Below are 16,811 nucleotides of genomic sequence, written 5' to 3'. Positions count from 1 at the left end.
GACACAAAACTCTATACAAAATAACAAAACAACAAAACGACCGTGAAGCTACAAACGTTGTGCACATACATACAGGCTACAAACGTTCTACATAGACAATTACTCACAACCAATGAGAGCCTATTGCTACCCTAAATAAGGCTCCCAATCAGAGACAACCGAAATCAGCTGTCTCTAATTGGGAACTCATTCAGGTAACCATAGACTCTCCTAGACAACTAAACATACATAGACAACGCTAGACATCTACACTCAACACAAACCCATATACTACACCCCATAACCCCTTTACCATATAAACACCCAAAACTAACAAAACATAAACATTCCCCATGTCACACCCTGACCTAACTAAAATAATCAAGAAAACAAAGAATACTAAGGCCAGGGCGTGACATAACCCCCCCCTTGAGGCGCGAACTCCGGGCGCACCATACACAGTCTAGGGGAGGGTCTGGGTGGGCTTCCCTCCACGGTGGCGGCTCCGGCTCTGGTCGTGGTCCCCACTTCACCACAGTCCCTAACCACCTCCTTAGCCTCTTCAAAATGACCCCTCTCCACATTAATCCCATTGCATTAAGGGACAGCTCCGGACTAAGGGCCAGTACCAGGGTAAGGGGCAGTACCAGGGTCAGGGGCAGTACCAGGGTAAGGGGCAGTACCAGGGTAAGGGGCAGTACCAGGGTAAGGGGCAGCACCAGGGTAAGGGGCAGCACCAGGGTAAGGGGCAGCACCAGGGTAAGGGGCAGCTCCGGACTGAGGAATGGCAGCTCCGGACTGAGGAATGGCAGCTCCGGACTGAGGAATGGCAGCTCCGGACTGAGGGACTGCAGCTCCGGACTGAGGGACTGCAGCTCCGGACTGAGGGACGGCCCATGGCTGGCAGACAGATCTGGCTGCTCATGGCTGGCTAACTGATCTGGCTGCTCATGGCTGGCTGACTGATCTGGCTGCTCATGGCTGGCTGACTGATCTGGCTGCTCATGGCTGGCTGACGGATCTGGCTGCTCATGGCTGGCTGACTGATCTGGCTGCTCATGGCTGGCTGACTGATCTGGCTGCTCATGGCTGGCTGACGGATCTGGCTGCTCATGGCTAGCTGACGGATCTGGCTGCTCATGGCTAGCTGACGGATCTGGCTGCTCATGGCTAGCTGACGGATCTGGCTGCTCATGGCTAGCTGACGGATCTGGCTGCTCATGGCTAGCTGACGGATCTGGCTGCTCATGGCTAGCTGACGGATCTGGCTGCTCATGGCTAGCTGACGGATCTGGCTGCTCATGGCTAGCTGACGGATCTGGCTGCTCATGGCTAGCTGACGGATCTGGCTGCTCATGGCTAGCTGACGGATCTGGCTGCTCATGGCTAGCTGACGGATCTGGCTGCTCATGGCTAGCTGACGGATCTGGCTGCTCATGGCTAGCTGACGGATCTGGCTGCTCATGGCTAGCTGACGGATCTGGCTGCTCATGGCTAGCTGACGGATCTGGCTGCTCATGGCTGGCTGACGGATCTGGCTGCTCATGGCTGGCTGACTGATCTGGCTGCTCATGGCTGGCTGACTGATCTGGCTGCTCCTGTCTGGTTGGCGGCTCTGGCAGATCCTGTCTGGTTGGCGGCTCTGGCAGATCCTGTCTGGTTGGCGGCTCTGGCAGATCCTGTCTGACGGACGGCTCTAGCGGCTCCTGTCTGGCTGGCGGCTCTAGCGGCTCCTGTCTGGCGGACGGCTCAGTGGGCTCATGGCAGACGGGCGGCTTTGCAGGCTCATGGCAGACGGGCGGCTTTGCAGGCTCATTGCAGACGGATGGCTCAGATGGCGCTGGGGAGACGGATGGCTCAGATGGCGCTGGGGAGACGGATGGCTCAGATGGCGCTGGGGAGACGAGCAGTTCAGTCATTGCTGTGCAGACGGCAGACTCCTGCCGGCTGAGGCGCACTGTAGGCCTGGTGCGTGGTGCCGGGACTGGTGGCACCGGGCTGGGGACACGCATCTCAGGGCTAGTGCGGGGAGAAGGAACAGGGCATACTGGACCCTGGGAGCGCACATTAGGCCTAGTGCGTGGTGCCGGAACTGGTGGTACCGGGCTGGGGACACGCATCTCAGGGCTAGTGCGGGGAGCAGGAACAGGGCATACTGGACCCTGGGGACGCACATTAGGCCTAGTGCGTGGGGCCGGAACTGGTGGTACCGGACTGGGAACACGCATCTCAGGGCTAATGCGGGGAGCAGCAACAGGACGCACAGGACTCTGGGTATACACAGGAGGCTTGGTGCGTAATTTAGGCACTGGTGGTAAAGGGCTGGAGACACGCACCATAAGGCTAGTGCGTGGAGGAGGCACTGGTTGTACTGGGCTGGGGACCGTCACAGGAGAGTTAGTACATAGGGCTAATATAGGAGGTGCAGGACTAGGGAGGCGTACAGGAGGCCTGGTTCGTGGGATTGTCCTTTCCAGACGGTTAGCACGCACATCAGGACGAGCATGTAGAGCTGACTCAGGTAACCTCACATCCCGCACACGCTCTGTCGGGTGGATCTTGTGCCTCACACACCAACACAGCAGCTCCCTCATTTTACTCTCTTCCAACCTCCCCAATAAATCCTTAACCGTCTCTGCATCACTCCCATTGCTCCCCTCCAATCTCAGCCCGACTGGCTCAGGTTCCCTCTTAGAGGAAGCACGGGAAGCACGGGAAGTTGACGCAGTTCTCCCATCTGGACTCGCCCCATTCCCCATGAGCCCCTCCCCAAGAAATTTTTGGGTATTACTCACGGGTCTCCAGCCTTGCTTCCTTGCTGCCTCCTCATATCGCCTCCTCTCGGCTTTCGCTGCCTCCAGCTCTTCACGAGGGAGGCGATATTCTCCAGGTTGATCCCAAGGTCCATCTCCTTCCAATTCGTCCTCCCAACTCCAGAAATCCTGTGTAGGTAGGTCCTGTTGCCGCCTTCCATGCCGCTTGGTCCTATGGTGAGTAATTCTGTCACGATCGTGTGGCGGATTGACGGACCAAAATGCAGCAGTTGGAAAATAAGCCATCTTCTTTTATTTAACAACACGAAGATGAACACGACACAAAACTCTATACAAAATAACAAAACAACAAAACGACCGTGAAGCTACAAACGTTGTGCACATACATACAGGCTACAAACGTTCTACATAGACAATTACTCACAACCAATGAGAGCCTATGGCTACCCTAAATAAGGCTCCCAATCAGAGACAACCGAAATCAGCTGTCTCTAATTGGGAACTCATTCAGGTAACCATAGACTCTCCTAGACAACTAAACATACATAGACAACGCTAGACATCTACACTCAACACAAACCCATATACTACACCCCATAACCCCTTTACCATATAAACACCCAAAACTAACAAAACATAAACATTCCCCATGTCACACCCTGACCTAACTAAAATAATCAAGAAAACAAAGAATACTAAGGCCAGGGCGTGACACCAGGTGAGGTCACCGCATGTGTGGGAGGTGGGACAAGAGGGTTAGCTGAGGCATATTGAGCAGGGCTGGAGGCTCTACAGTGAAATAAAACAATAATCACTAACCAAAACAGCAATGGACAAGGCATATTGACATTAGGGAGAGGCATGCGTAGCCGAGTGATCATAGGGTCCAGTGAGTAGCTGGGCGGGATGGAGACACAGCGATTCAATAAGCTAGCGTGCCGGGGATAGCAAGCTAGCAGACGGGCCTTAGAGGGACATCGCAACGGAAGAAGTCTGTTGTAGCCCCCTCGTGCGGTTACGTCGGCAGACCAGTCGTGATGGATCATCAGGGGTCTGTGTAGTAAAAGGGTCCAGGCCAATTGGCAAAATAGCTATAGTAGCCCAAGAAATTGGCTGATGGACCTCTTTAGCTAACAGTCCGGTATGCTCTAGACAGCTAGCGGGCCGCGGATAGCAGGCTAGCAGATGGGCATTCAGGGGACGTCGCGACGGAGGAGCCCCCTCGGGCGGATTACGTCGGTAGTCCAGTCGTGAGGGATCAGCGGGGCTTCATGGTCATGGAGAAAGAACGAGAGAACTAGCTTTTGCCCCTGACTCATGCCACTAATGAAAACAGTGATACACCATATTTTCAAAGTAGAATTTGATTCCTATTTGTAAAGCCACCACATGCTTATTTCTGATTCAACCCCATTAATTCATACCATCCCAGCAGGCACAATGGTATCGGCTGTGCCAGTTTAATGGCCTTGCTACTTGACTGCACTATTGAATGCAATATTATAATATTTGTATTTGTATTTATTAGGGATCCCCATTAGCACTCTTCCTGGGTTACAAACACATTAAAGCACTTACATTACATATAAAACAAAAGATAAAACAGTACATCATATAATATTACTACACCACTATATACTGTATCTACAATACAAAATGTATAATACCACCATACAACAATAAGTCCCTTTTGTGGCACCTGACCACAATACTGAACCGTAGTCTAGGTGTGACAAAACTAGGGTCTGTAGGACCTGTCTTGATGATAGTGTTGTTAAGAAGGCAGAGTAGCGCTTTATTATGGACAGTCTTCTCCCCATCTTAGCTACTGTTGTATCAATATGTTTTCTTTGTAAAGACAGGATGCATGAGGTATTTAGTTGTTCTCTACATTTCCCTTATATACTCTCACAAGCCCATTACTCTGTTGGAACTAATTATGCCAACTTCTAGGACACTTCACTTTTCAGTCACAGAGACTACACTGAGTGTCCAAAACATTAGGAACACCTGCTCTTTCCATCACATAGACTGACCAGGTGAATCCAGGTGAAAGCTATGATCCCTTATTGGATGTCACTTGTTAAATCCACTTCAATCAGTGTAGATGAAGGGGAGGATACAGGTTAAGCCTTGAGACAATTGAGACATGGATTGTGTATGTGTGCCATTCAGAGGGGGAATGGGCAAGACAAAAGATTTGTGTCTTTGAACGGGGTATGATAGTATGTGCCAGGCACACTGTGTTAAGAACTGCAACGCTGCTGGGTTTTTCACGGTCAACAGTTTCATGTGTGTAAAAATGCGGAAACATGAGGTGATGGTGGCTGCCCTTTACATAGCAAAAGTCAACTCTATACCAAGTCATGGACATTTTGATGAGCCACCTCCAGATGCTTACAAACCCTCCCATTCACCTACTCCCATTCTGGCATTTCTTCTTGTCAGCCCAGCCCTTTGATGAATGAGCAAGAAACTCAAGTCATTGCTCATTCTCTGCAGCATCCTACTTCCTTCCATAACATTGGTTTTAATTGCCTGTAATTGTATGTTCAGTTGAAGTCGGAACTTTTCATACACCTTAGCCAAATACATTTAACCTCAGTTTTTCACAGTTCCTGACATTTAATCCTAATAAAAATTCCCTGTCCTAGGTCAGTTAGGATCACCACTTTATTTTAAGAATGTGAAATGTCATAATAATAGTAGAGAGAATTATTTATTTCAGCTTTTATTTCCTTCATCACATTCCCAGTGGGTCAGAAGTTTACATACACTCAATTAGTATTTGGTAGCATTGGCTTTAAATTGTTTAACGTGGGTCAAACATTTTGGGTAGCCTTCCACAAGCTTCCCACAATGAGTTGAGTGAATTTTGGCCCATTCCTCCTGACAGAGCTGGTGTAACTGAGTCAGGTTTGTAGACCTCCTTGCTTGCACACGCTTTTTCAGTTTTGCCCACAAATGTTCTATAGGATTGAGGTCAGGGCTTCGTGATGGCCACTCCAATACCTTGACTTTGTTGTCCTTAAGCCATTTTGCCACAACTTTGGAAGTATGCTTGTGGTCATTGTCCATTTGGAAGACCCATTTGCGACCAAGCTTTAACTTCCTGACTGATGTCTTGAGATATTGCTTCAGTATATCCACATAATGATGCCATCTATTTTGTGAAGTGCACCAGTCCATCCTGCAGCAAAGCACCCCCACAACATGATGCTGCCACCCCCGTGCTTCACGGATGGCCAAACAGTTCTATTTTTGTTTCTTCAGACCAGAGGACATTTCTCCAAAAAGTATGATCTTTGTCCTCATGTGCAGTTGCAAACCGTAGTCTGGCTTTTTTATGCCGGTTTTGGAGCAGTGGCTTCTTCCTTGCTGAGCGGCCTTTCAGGTTATGTCAATATAGGACTCGTTTTACTGTGGACATTAATACTTTTGTACCTGTTTCCTCCAGCATCTTCACAATGTGCTTTGCTGTTGTTCTGGGATTGATTTGCACTTTTCGCACCAAAGTACGTTCATCTCTAGGAGACAGAACAAGTCTCCTTCCTGAGCAGTATGACGGCTTCATGGTCCCATGGTGTTTATACTTGCGTACTATTGTTTGTACAGAGGAACGTGGTACCTTCAGGCATTTGGAAATTGCTCCCAAGGATGAACCAGACTTGTGGAGGTCTACAATTTTTTTTCTCAGTTCTTGGCTGATTTCCTTTGATTTTCCCATGATGTCAAGCAAAGAGACACTGAGTTTGAAGGTAGGCCTTGAAATACATCCACAGGTACACCTCCAATTGACTCAAATGATGTCAATTAGCCTATCAGAAGCTTCTAAAGCCATGACATCATTTTCTGGAATTATCCAAGCTGTTTAAAGGCACAGTCAACTTAGTGTATGTAAACTTGTGATACAGTGAATTATAAGTGAAATAATCTGTCTGTAAACAATTGTTGGAAAAATGACTTGTGTCATACACAAAGTAGATGTCCTAACCAACTTGCCAAAAGTATAGTTTGTTAACAAGAAATTTGTGGAGTGGTTGAAAAACGAGTTTTAATGACTCCAACCTAAGTGAATGTAAACTTCCGACTTCGACTGTATCTAACCTTAAAAAAACGATCTTTCTACACATGCAGAATTCAGTTATTATCTTGTAGGTGGAAGTATCAGCGTACGATAGAATTATGAGTGTAGAGAGCATAATCTTAAAAGCTCCAGTGTGGTAGAGAGAAGTTACAGAAGTGTGTCGCATGGCGGCAGTGTGGATAGCTCTGAAGTGTGCATGTGACAGTGTTACATAAGGGAATAATTTCTTATGGAAGTGGAGGTGGCAGAAGTTAATCTACATCAGTGTTACAGGTCCTTTTCCGCATTAAAATGGAGCTATCGGGAATGAGAAAACTGCCCGTTTTTATATATATTTTTTATTGTTGGACAAAAACAGGAAAACAGGAAAAATGGCTTGATTTTTGTTATCTCGTTTTTGAATATAAACCCCCAAAAAGGATGACATTTTGATTTTCACATGTGGGTGGGATTAAATGTGGAATGCCTGTCATTGGCCAAATGCACAGCCAACACTTCCTCCCAAGCAAATTAAAAATATATATTTTAAAACATTGAACAAATATATAAATGCAACATGTAAAGTGTTGTTCCCATGTTTCATTAGCTGAAATAAAACATCCCAGACTTTTTCAATACGCACAAAGAGCTTATTTCTCTCAAATGTTTTGCACAAATTTGTTTACATCCCTGTTAATGAGCATTACTCCTTTGTCAAGATAATCCATCCACCTGACATGTGTGGCATATCAAGAAGCTGATTAAACAGCATAATCATTAGACAGGTGCACCTTGTGCTGGGGACAATAAAATGCCGCTTTAAAATGTGCAGTTGTCACACAATACAATAACACAAATGTCTCAAGTTTCAAGGGAGCACGCAATTGGCATGCTGACTGCAGGAATGTCCACCAGAGCTGTTGCCAGAGAATTTAATATTAATTTCTCTATCATAATCCACCTCCAACGTTGTTTTAGAGAATTTGGCAGTACGTCCAACCAGCCTCACAACCACAGACCACATGTAACCATGCCAACCCAGGACCTCCACATCCGGCTTCTTCACCTGCGGGATCGTCTGAGACCAGGACAGCTGATGAAACTGTGGATTTGCACAAACTGTCTTAGGGAAGCTCATCTACGTGCTTGTCATCCTTACCAGGGTCTTGACCTTACTGCAGTTCGGCGTCGTAACCGACTTCAGTGGGCAAATGCCACTGGCACACTGGAGAAGTGTGCTCTTCATTAATGAATCCCGGTTTCAACTACTGGGCAGATGGCAGATAGTGTCTATGGCATTGTGTGGGCGAGGGATTTGCTGATGTAAACGTTGTGAACAGAGTTCCGCATGGTGGCGGTGGGGTTATGGCAGCGTTTCCTCACCTCGGTCCTCGTGACTCCAAGGGATGCAAGTTTTGGTTTTTGCTACACAGCTGATTCAAATTATCAAAGCTTGATGATTAGTTCATCATTTGAATCAGCTGTGTATTGCAAGGGGGGGGGGGGGGGATGAACGTGCACCCCTTGGGGTTCTGAGGACCGAGTTTGGGAAACCCTGCATTATCGTATGGGCAGGCATAAACTACGGACAATGAAAACAATTGCATTTTATTGATGGCAATTTGAATGCGCAGAGACACCGTGAAGAGTTCCTGAGGCCCATTGTCGTGCCATCCATCCGCCAAACATCACCTCATGTTTCAGCATGATAATGCACGGCCGCATGTCACAAGGATCTGGACACAATTCCTGGTAGCTGAAAATGTCCCAGTTCTTCCATGGCCTGCATACTCACCAGACATGTCACCCATGTATGACAGCGTGTTCCAGTTCTCAGCAATATCCAGTAACTTCGCACAGCCATTGAAGAGGAGTGGCTAGTGGGACAACATTCCACAGGCCACAATCAACAGCCAGATCAACTCTTTGCGAAGGAGACATGTCCTGCTGCATGAGGCAAATGGTGGTCACACCACATACTGACTGGTTTTCTGATCCACACCCCTACCTTATTTGTTAAGGTATCTGTGGCCAACAGACGCATATCTGTATTCCCAGTCATGTGAAATCCATAATTGGGGCCTAATTTAGTTATTTACATTATCTGATGTTCTTATATGAACAGTAACTCAGTCAAATCTTTGAAAGTGTTGCATGTCGCGTTTATATTTTTGTTCAGCGTATATTTTCAGAGTAGCTTCCCCAACACTGTTCACTGAGCTCTGTAGAGTAGACAGTACCTTACTACCTCACTAAACATGTTTTTTTTCTGTCAGCTGTTTAGACTGTCACCGGAATTAAATAGCATTTACGAATGCACCAACTAAGGGTGCGTTTGTAAATTCACTCTGGAGTGCCAGAGTGCGCTCTGGGCGTTTCTAAATTGCTGCTCCTGAGTGTTGTCAGTTCAGAGCGCACACTGGACACTCTGGCAGAGTAGAGTTGATCAGAGCGTTCTGACCTCACAGCTGCAGTCAAGCACTCAAGCTAACGGGCTAAAGTTGGCTAACTTGCTAGCTACTTCCAGACACAAATGCGAGAACACTTCACTCTGACCATTTTACTCAACGTAGCAGAGCTAGTTAGGCTGTTTTCATGTTATCTGTAGTGTTGGTGACTGTAACTGTGCTGCTGGAAATTACGTTTTTTTTTTGCTGAGGTTTACACTCAGACGAGAGTGCTCTGAAATCGGAGTCGATAGCCAGAGTGACTTTATGAACACACCCAAAGCCAGTTTGTTTCATGTTTGAAGAAAGTAACACTTTATTATAAGCACACTTTCTAATACACATTTGAAATGTAGTACAATAAAACGAAATAAGATGAGAATAATATTCCAGAACAAGTGTATTCATAAGTGTGAAGTAATTACAGCAAAATGTTTTCATAATTAAAAACAATATCAGGTAATAAGTAATCAGAAACTTTATTTAAGCTTTGATACATTGATTTCAAACTACTAAAATAAAATCTAAAAGTTATACTAACTTGCGTGAATGTGTCAAATGAGATGACCAGCTGACTCGCTCCACAACTGATCACCTAAATGTATATACTGCCATCTTCTGGATAAATGTAAGTGTAAGCGCCTTACAAGGAAACTGAATCCAATAAGATACATTTGTTTGGCGTAGAACAAATTCCATCACCCCTGCGTCCCTATGTCAGAGTATATTTCAGAACTTTATAGATTACTGTTCAAACAGAAACCTCTGTGCATTACTTATTAACAGCAATGATGAAAGGCACAGTAACAGGTATTTATTGCAGACAGAGATCCAGTGAAAACATGTTTTCTAGCATGAAGGTGCATTATGATACTGGTCATTTAAAGGTAGTAATGCTCGTTTGATGGAATGCGGTTCTCACCTGACACCTGTTTTGTGTAGGATTCCCGACGGACCTCCTGGGCTTTCTATTTTTCTTTTACGGCAGCTGATATGGAGCGGGCGGCCATTTTACAGACGCTGATCTGCTCTCTGCCTCCACTGCCTCCGCTTCCTGTGTTCCTGATGGTCACTCTGCTGGGGCTGCTGGCTGGACCCCCACTGCTGATCCTGACATCACCCTCTGTACTACTAATTTTCTGTCCACTAGTACCTGCACTACTGATCATATGTCCACTACCTCCACTTCCTGTGCTACTGCTACTCAGTCTACCTCTACTTCCTGCACTGCTGATCATATGTCCACTACCCGCACTACTTAGTCTACCGCCACTTCATGTGCTTCTGCTACTTAGTTGACCTCCATTTCCAGCACTGCTGATTCTATTCCTGATCTGTCCATTATTTCCACTATAAACGTTCCATTCTCCACTTCCTGCACTGCTAAGTCTACCAGTCCTCTCATTGCTCGCGTTTCTGTTAAACTGAGAGACACTTTCGGAATTGACATGGGTCCAGACTCCATTGCCGGTACTATTACATTTAATTTGATCTCCACCGCTGGTACCACTTATCTTATGTCCACTACCTGCACTACTGAGTCTACCTCCGCTACCTGGACCAGTGAGTCTGTCTCCGCTACCTGGACCAGTGAGTCTGCCTCCGCTACCTGGACCAGTGAGTCTGCCTCCGCTACCTGGACCACTTAGTCTGCCTCCGCTACCTGGACCAGTGAGTCTGCCTCCGCTACCTGGACCAGTGAGTCTGCCTCCGCTACCTGGACCACTGAGTCTGCCTTCGCTACCTAGACCAGTGAGTCTGCCTCCGCTATCTGGACCAGTGAGTCTGCCTCCGCTATCTGGACCAGTGAGTCTGCCTCCGCTATCTGGACCAGTGAGTCTGCCTCCGCTATCTGGACCAGTGAGTCTGCCTCCGCTATCTGGACCAGTGAGTCTGCCTCCGCTATCTGGACCAGTGAGTCTGCCTCCGCTATCTGGACCAGTGAGTCTGCCTCCGCTATCTGGACCAGTGAGTCTGCCTCCGCTATCTGGACCAGTGAGTCTGCCTCCGCTATCTGGACCAGTGAGTCTGCCTCCGCTATCTGGACCAGTGAGTCTGCCTCCGCTATCTGGACCAGTGAGTCTGCCTCCGCTATCTGGACCAGTGAGTCTGCCTCCGCTATCTGGACCAGTGAGTCTGCCTCCGCTATCTGGACCAGTGAGTCTGCCTCCGCTATCTGGACCACTGAGTCTGCCTCAGCTACCTGGACCACTGAGTCTGCCTCCGCTACCTAGACCAGTGAGTCTGCCTCCGCTACCTGGACCAGTGAGTCTGCCTCCGCTACCTGGACCAGTGAGTCTGCCTCCGCTACCTGGACCAGTGAGTCTGCCTCCGCTACCTGGACCAGTGAGTCTGCCTCCGCTACCTGGACCAGTGAGTCTGCCTCCGCTACCTGGACCAGTGAGTCTGCCTCCGCTATCTGGACCAGTGAGTCTGCCTCCGCTATCTGGACCAGTGAGTCTGCCTCCGCTACCTGGACCAGTGAGTCTGCCTCCGCTACCTGGACCAGTGAGTCTGCCTCCGCTACCTGGACCAGTGAGTCTGCCTCCGCTACCTGGACCAGTGAGTCTGCCTCCGCTACCTGGACCAGTGAGTCTGCCTCCGCTACCTGGCCCAGTGAGTCTGCCTCCGCTACCTGGCCCAGTGAGTCTGCCTCCGCTACCTGGCCCAGTGAGTCTGCCTCCGCTACCTGGCCCAGTGAGTCTGCCTCCGCTACCTGGACCAGTGAGTCTGCCTCCGCTACCTGGACCAGTGAGTCTGCCTCCGCTACCTGGACCACTGAGTCTGCCTCCGCTACCTGGACCACTGAGTCTGCCTCCGCTATCTGGACCACTGAGTCTGCCTCTGCTACTTGGTCCACTTCCTGCACTAGTTATCATGTGTCCACTTCCTGCACTAGTTATCATGCGCCCACTTCCTGCACTAGTTATCGTATGTCCACTTCCTGCACTAGTTATCGTATGTCCACTTCCTGCACTAGTTATCATGCGCCCACTTCCTGCACTAGTTATCGTATGTCCACTTCCTGCACTAGTTATCATGCGCCCACTTCCTGCACTAGTTATCATGCGCCCACTTCCTGCACTAGTTATCGTATGTCCACTTCCTGCACTAGTTATCGTATGTCCACTTCCTGCACTAGTTATCGTATGTCCACTTCCTGCACTAGTTATCACGCGTCCACTTCCTGTACTAGTTATCATATGTCCACTTATCACATTATACATCATATGCCCACTTCCTGTCCCGCTGGTCTGACACACGGATGGAAACACAGTTTCCACAGTGCTTATGTCATCTGTAGAGACGGAGTCAATCATTTGAACATCCCTGCTAATCCTACCTTCACTCTCCATCAAGGGTGTTTGAGCTCTGTACTCCCTGTGGACAATCGGAACCTCACATTCCACAGGGCTGAATGCCATTGATATCTCTGTGCTGATCATCTCAACCACACTTGCTGCCATTTTAGTTAGATCCCCACCCTCAGCACTGTTGATCTCAACCACACTTCTAGTCAGGTCACCAGCCTCATCAGCACTCTTCATCTCAATCACACTTATTGTTAGGATTGTGCTAGTCAGGTCACCACCCTGAGCAATGCTCATTTGACCTCTACTCTCCTTACAGTTTGTTTGACCTGCATCTTCTGCCTCACCAACTACAGCTGTGACTTCCAGCTCATCAACCGGTCCGACACTTTCAACTCTGCTGCTTTCCACGGCGTCACTTTTTCTGGATATACTGTTTGTCTCCTCAATGATAGTTTCCTCTACGATAACACCCTCTCCCTATTCAACATTTCTCACCTCAAACCTGTCTTCTGATTGGGTGATAATTACTTCTGTTGGCTGATCTTCATTTCCTGTGATGTTTATCTCCAAGGAGCAGAACTGTGCTCCAGGTTCAACACAGCTGATCTGAATGCCATTTCCTACACGGGTTATCTGAACAACACTTTCCAAGACAATCAGAACTCCACCTTCAGGACTGCTAATCTGAGTTTCAATTTGGCAGCTATTCATCGGACTCGTAACCTCCACGCTGTCAATCGGAGTCTCCTCACTTCTGAGTTGGTTTTCTTCCTCCGCTGAGGTAATCTGAGCATCATGCACAGTACTAACAATCTGATTTTCACTGTCAATATTAGTCTCACTTTCCACACTTCTCTCCTGGATCTCAGTTTCCCTGCATTTTATCTGACCTGTGCTTTTTACATCACTGACACTAACCACCTCGGCCTCCTCACTGCTAACTTGTACTGTGTCATTGGCAATGCCTATCTCTTCTTCATTCACCTTGCTAGCAGTCTGTCCTCCACAGTTAACATTGGTAACATCAACATCGCTACTAGTGATCTGAACAACTTCTGTGTCTTTCATCTGAGATGCATCTTCGCTAATCTGAGCTGTTGAAATAATCACAATGATATTATCAAGTGGTCTGACTCTACCCTCAACGCTGCTCACAACGTGAGCTCCATGTTGTGCAGAGCTGGTGTTAGCGCTACCGCCATGTTGTGCAGAGCTGGTGTTAGCGCTACCGCCATGTTGTGCAGAGCTGGTGTTAGCGCTAGCTCCATGTCGTGCAGAGCTGGTGTTAGCGCTAGCTCCATGTTGTGCAGAGCTGGTGTTAGCGCTACCGCCATGTTGTGCAGAGCTGGTGTTAGCGCTAGCTCCATGTTGTGCAGAGCTGGTGTTAGCGCTAGCTCCATGTTGTGCAGAGCTGGTGTTAGCGCTAGCTCCATGTTGTGCAGAGCTGGTGTTAGCACTAGCTCCATGTTGTGCAGAGCTGGTGTTAGCGCAACTCTCTGAATATCCAACTCGATGCCCACTTTCTAAACTCTTGCTTTGGACTTCTTTTACAGTGCTAACCTGATTAGTAGTTTGTGTACACTGTACTCTTCTCTTTTATCAAAGGCGTTGTACAGAAACACTTTCTGCACACCAGTAACCTGCTCCCCAATGGCTGCACCTACCACTTGTCCTCCATTTTCTAAACTGCTTGAGGTCTTTCTTGAGGTTTCACTAATACTTGGTACACTGCTCTTGGTACGCTAATGGAGGAACTCTGAATTGGCATGAAGATGTGTTGGAAGGCAGTTCCATTGCTCATTGCACAGTGAGACGTGACACTAGCCATGGCGTTGGAGCTTGACTTCCTGCTGAAGACAAAGGTATCAGTCAGACCTCGGACATGAATTTAGCTTCTGTCAAATCACCCGTTTCTCCCTTTTCTTAGGTAATCACTGGTGACAACCCTTTTCTTGGCCTTACCTGGCTCCCACTGCATCCAGCAGCCTCCTGTACTCAGCAATCACCCGCTCCAGCCTGGTCTTGATGGCCAGTAGCATCAGGTACTCGACAGCCTGCTGCTCTGTGGCTGTACATAGCTGCAGCACCTCCTCCTCCAGGCTGTCTAAGTGCTGCAGAAGCCGATTGAGGTGAACACTGTATTGCTCGTTCACTTCCATCTCGTCCCTCTCCATTGATAGATTCTGTAAGCGAGTGAGTAAAGTGAAAGAGCAGCCCTTTTAAACTTGTAAAGCTCTGATTCTGTCTCCAGAGTGTCAGTGCAACAAAGACTGCAAACTTCATTGTGTAAAACAAAAAAATAGGCATATGTGGTTTATTACCTGGGTCTCCAGTGGCTGCAACTCTAGAGTTAGGTTCTGGACAATTCTCTTTAGGTCATCTATCTCTGTCTACCTGACCTCGGACCCATTGGAACAGATGGTCACTTGGGTCTTCATGCTGTCCACCTGAGGGTTCAAAACAAACATGGAGAATATATGAAAATACATTTTGTATGTCTAACATCTTCAGGACTCAGTGTTTGTGTTGACAGTGGCCCACCTTGCTCTGAAACCAGCTCTCAGTATCTGTTTTGTACTTCAGGACCATCGCTCCACACTGCTCCCTTAGGCGACTCAGTTTATTATTCAGGTCCACTGAGTGAGCACAGTCCATCTCCACGTTAACCAACCCAGACATCTGGGCCATCACTCCCTGCACTTCCTATACAGACACAGGAACTACAAACGTGGACGTCATTTTGTTTCCAAAAGCTCTCAAACAACATTGACAATAGAAAAGCAATGCAAACAGTATGTGCTGTAATGGTAATAGACCTATGGAACCATACAATATATAAAATGTCATTGAAACAGTAACAGCATAAAGAACCCACCTCCTCATGATTGCTTTTGAGGAGGTCCATTTCCTCTAGGTTTCCATCCAGTTGGATGTGCAGATCTCCTTCCCTATAGATTAACTCATGCTGAACACTCTGCAGGTGCCTCAGCTCTGCCTCCGCTGCCAGAAGAAGCCTCTCCTCCTGTTCACACCTACACCAGACAGCAGATTAACTTGTGTGTGTGTGTGTATTTGTGTGTATGTGTGTGTCTGTGTGAATTGCATTCTTGTCCATACACGTGGGACCTTTCAAAGATTACATGAGCAAGAAAAAGAATGCAATTGACTTGTAACCAAAATTCATGCCCTTGTTTGCGCAATCCTTCATGGTGGACGTTCAGGACACAGTGGATCCACACACATATATTATAAACAAACTAACTTGTATTTATAGTCAGACTCCCAGTTGAGCATTGATGACCTGCAGCCTGAGTTGGTAATGGGTTGTGTACCAGTCAGAAATCTATGGGAGAAACAGATAGGCAGAAGATAATACCTTTCATTAACATGTTTACTATCAGTCTTTGTCATTGCAAGTCAGTGATGCAGTTAAACTGTTCCAATGAAATTAGTAATCTGACATTTTAATTTAAGAGCACATGCACTCAAGTCAAAACCTGACATAAAAGGACTGTGCCAAGTCCTGTGCCAAGTCCTTTGTCTTTTTTAATGATTTACCCCATGAGATGTTGGCTTTATCCCACAACTGTTACACCTTCCTTCCCACTGGGCACACACTGGTTGAATCAACGTTGTTTCAGCGTCATTTCAATGAAATTACATTGAACCAACGTGGAATAGATGATGTTGAATTGACGTTTGTGCCCATTGGGTTCCTTCCTTCACTTAGTTGCTTTCCCTCCTTCCCACTACTGTTTGCTGAAAGGATGGGATAGAATTCCACTTCAGTGTCTATATCTGTCAAGTCTTTTCTAAATCAGAGGTCACTGGTCACAAAGGAACTGGAGAATGACCCTGGTCACAAGATTATGTTTAGGAGAATGAAAATGAGGAGAAGGTGAACTGGAGAAGGTGTTCCCCATGTAGGACTACCTGGTTCTGAAGGCTATCAACCATCCCAAACTGTCCACCCATGTCTTTACAGTCACCAAGGGAGCTTCTCTCCAAATGTGCCTTGATCTGTAGCTCAAGCTGTTTTTTGGCTGCCTCTAGTGTGTGCACCTGAGCCACACAGACACCCACAAATCAACATAGAGCCTCACACATTTATACAACACACATCCTAGGTAGGCTTCTCACTGTTTTAGCTAGGAGAGGAATCACACCAGAGCAACCGATGGCCGAGTGTACTTAAAAACAGTGGGTGGCCGTCGCATCTGACCAGAATATT

General features: G+C 47.4%; 1 pseudogene; it reads right to left on the bottom strand.

Annotated features, from left to right (window-relative positions):
• Positions 1 to 10,147: 10,147 nt before the first annotated feature.
• On the bottom strand, positions 10,148 to 14,750 carry LOC129833905 (uncharacterized; annotated as a pseudogene).
• Between the last annotated feature and the right edge of the window lie 2,061 nt (positions 14,751 to 16,811).

This window comes from Salvelinus fontinalis, chromosome 34 (genome assembly GCF_029448725.1).
Source record: "Salvelinus fontinalis isolate EN_2023a chromosome 34, ASM2944872v1, whole genome shotgun sequence".
Taxonomy (NCBI): domain Eukaryota; kingdom Metazoa; phylum Chordata; class Actinopteri; order Salmoniformes; family Salmonidae; genus Salvelinus; species Salvelinus fontinalis.
The sequence above is the reverse complement of the archived record's forward strand: the minus strand, read 5'-3'. Positions and strand labels throughout refer to the sequence as shown.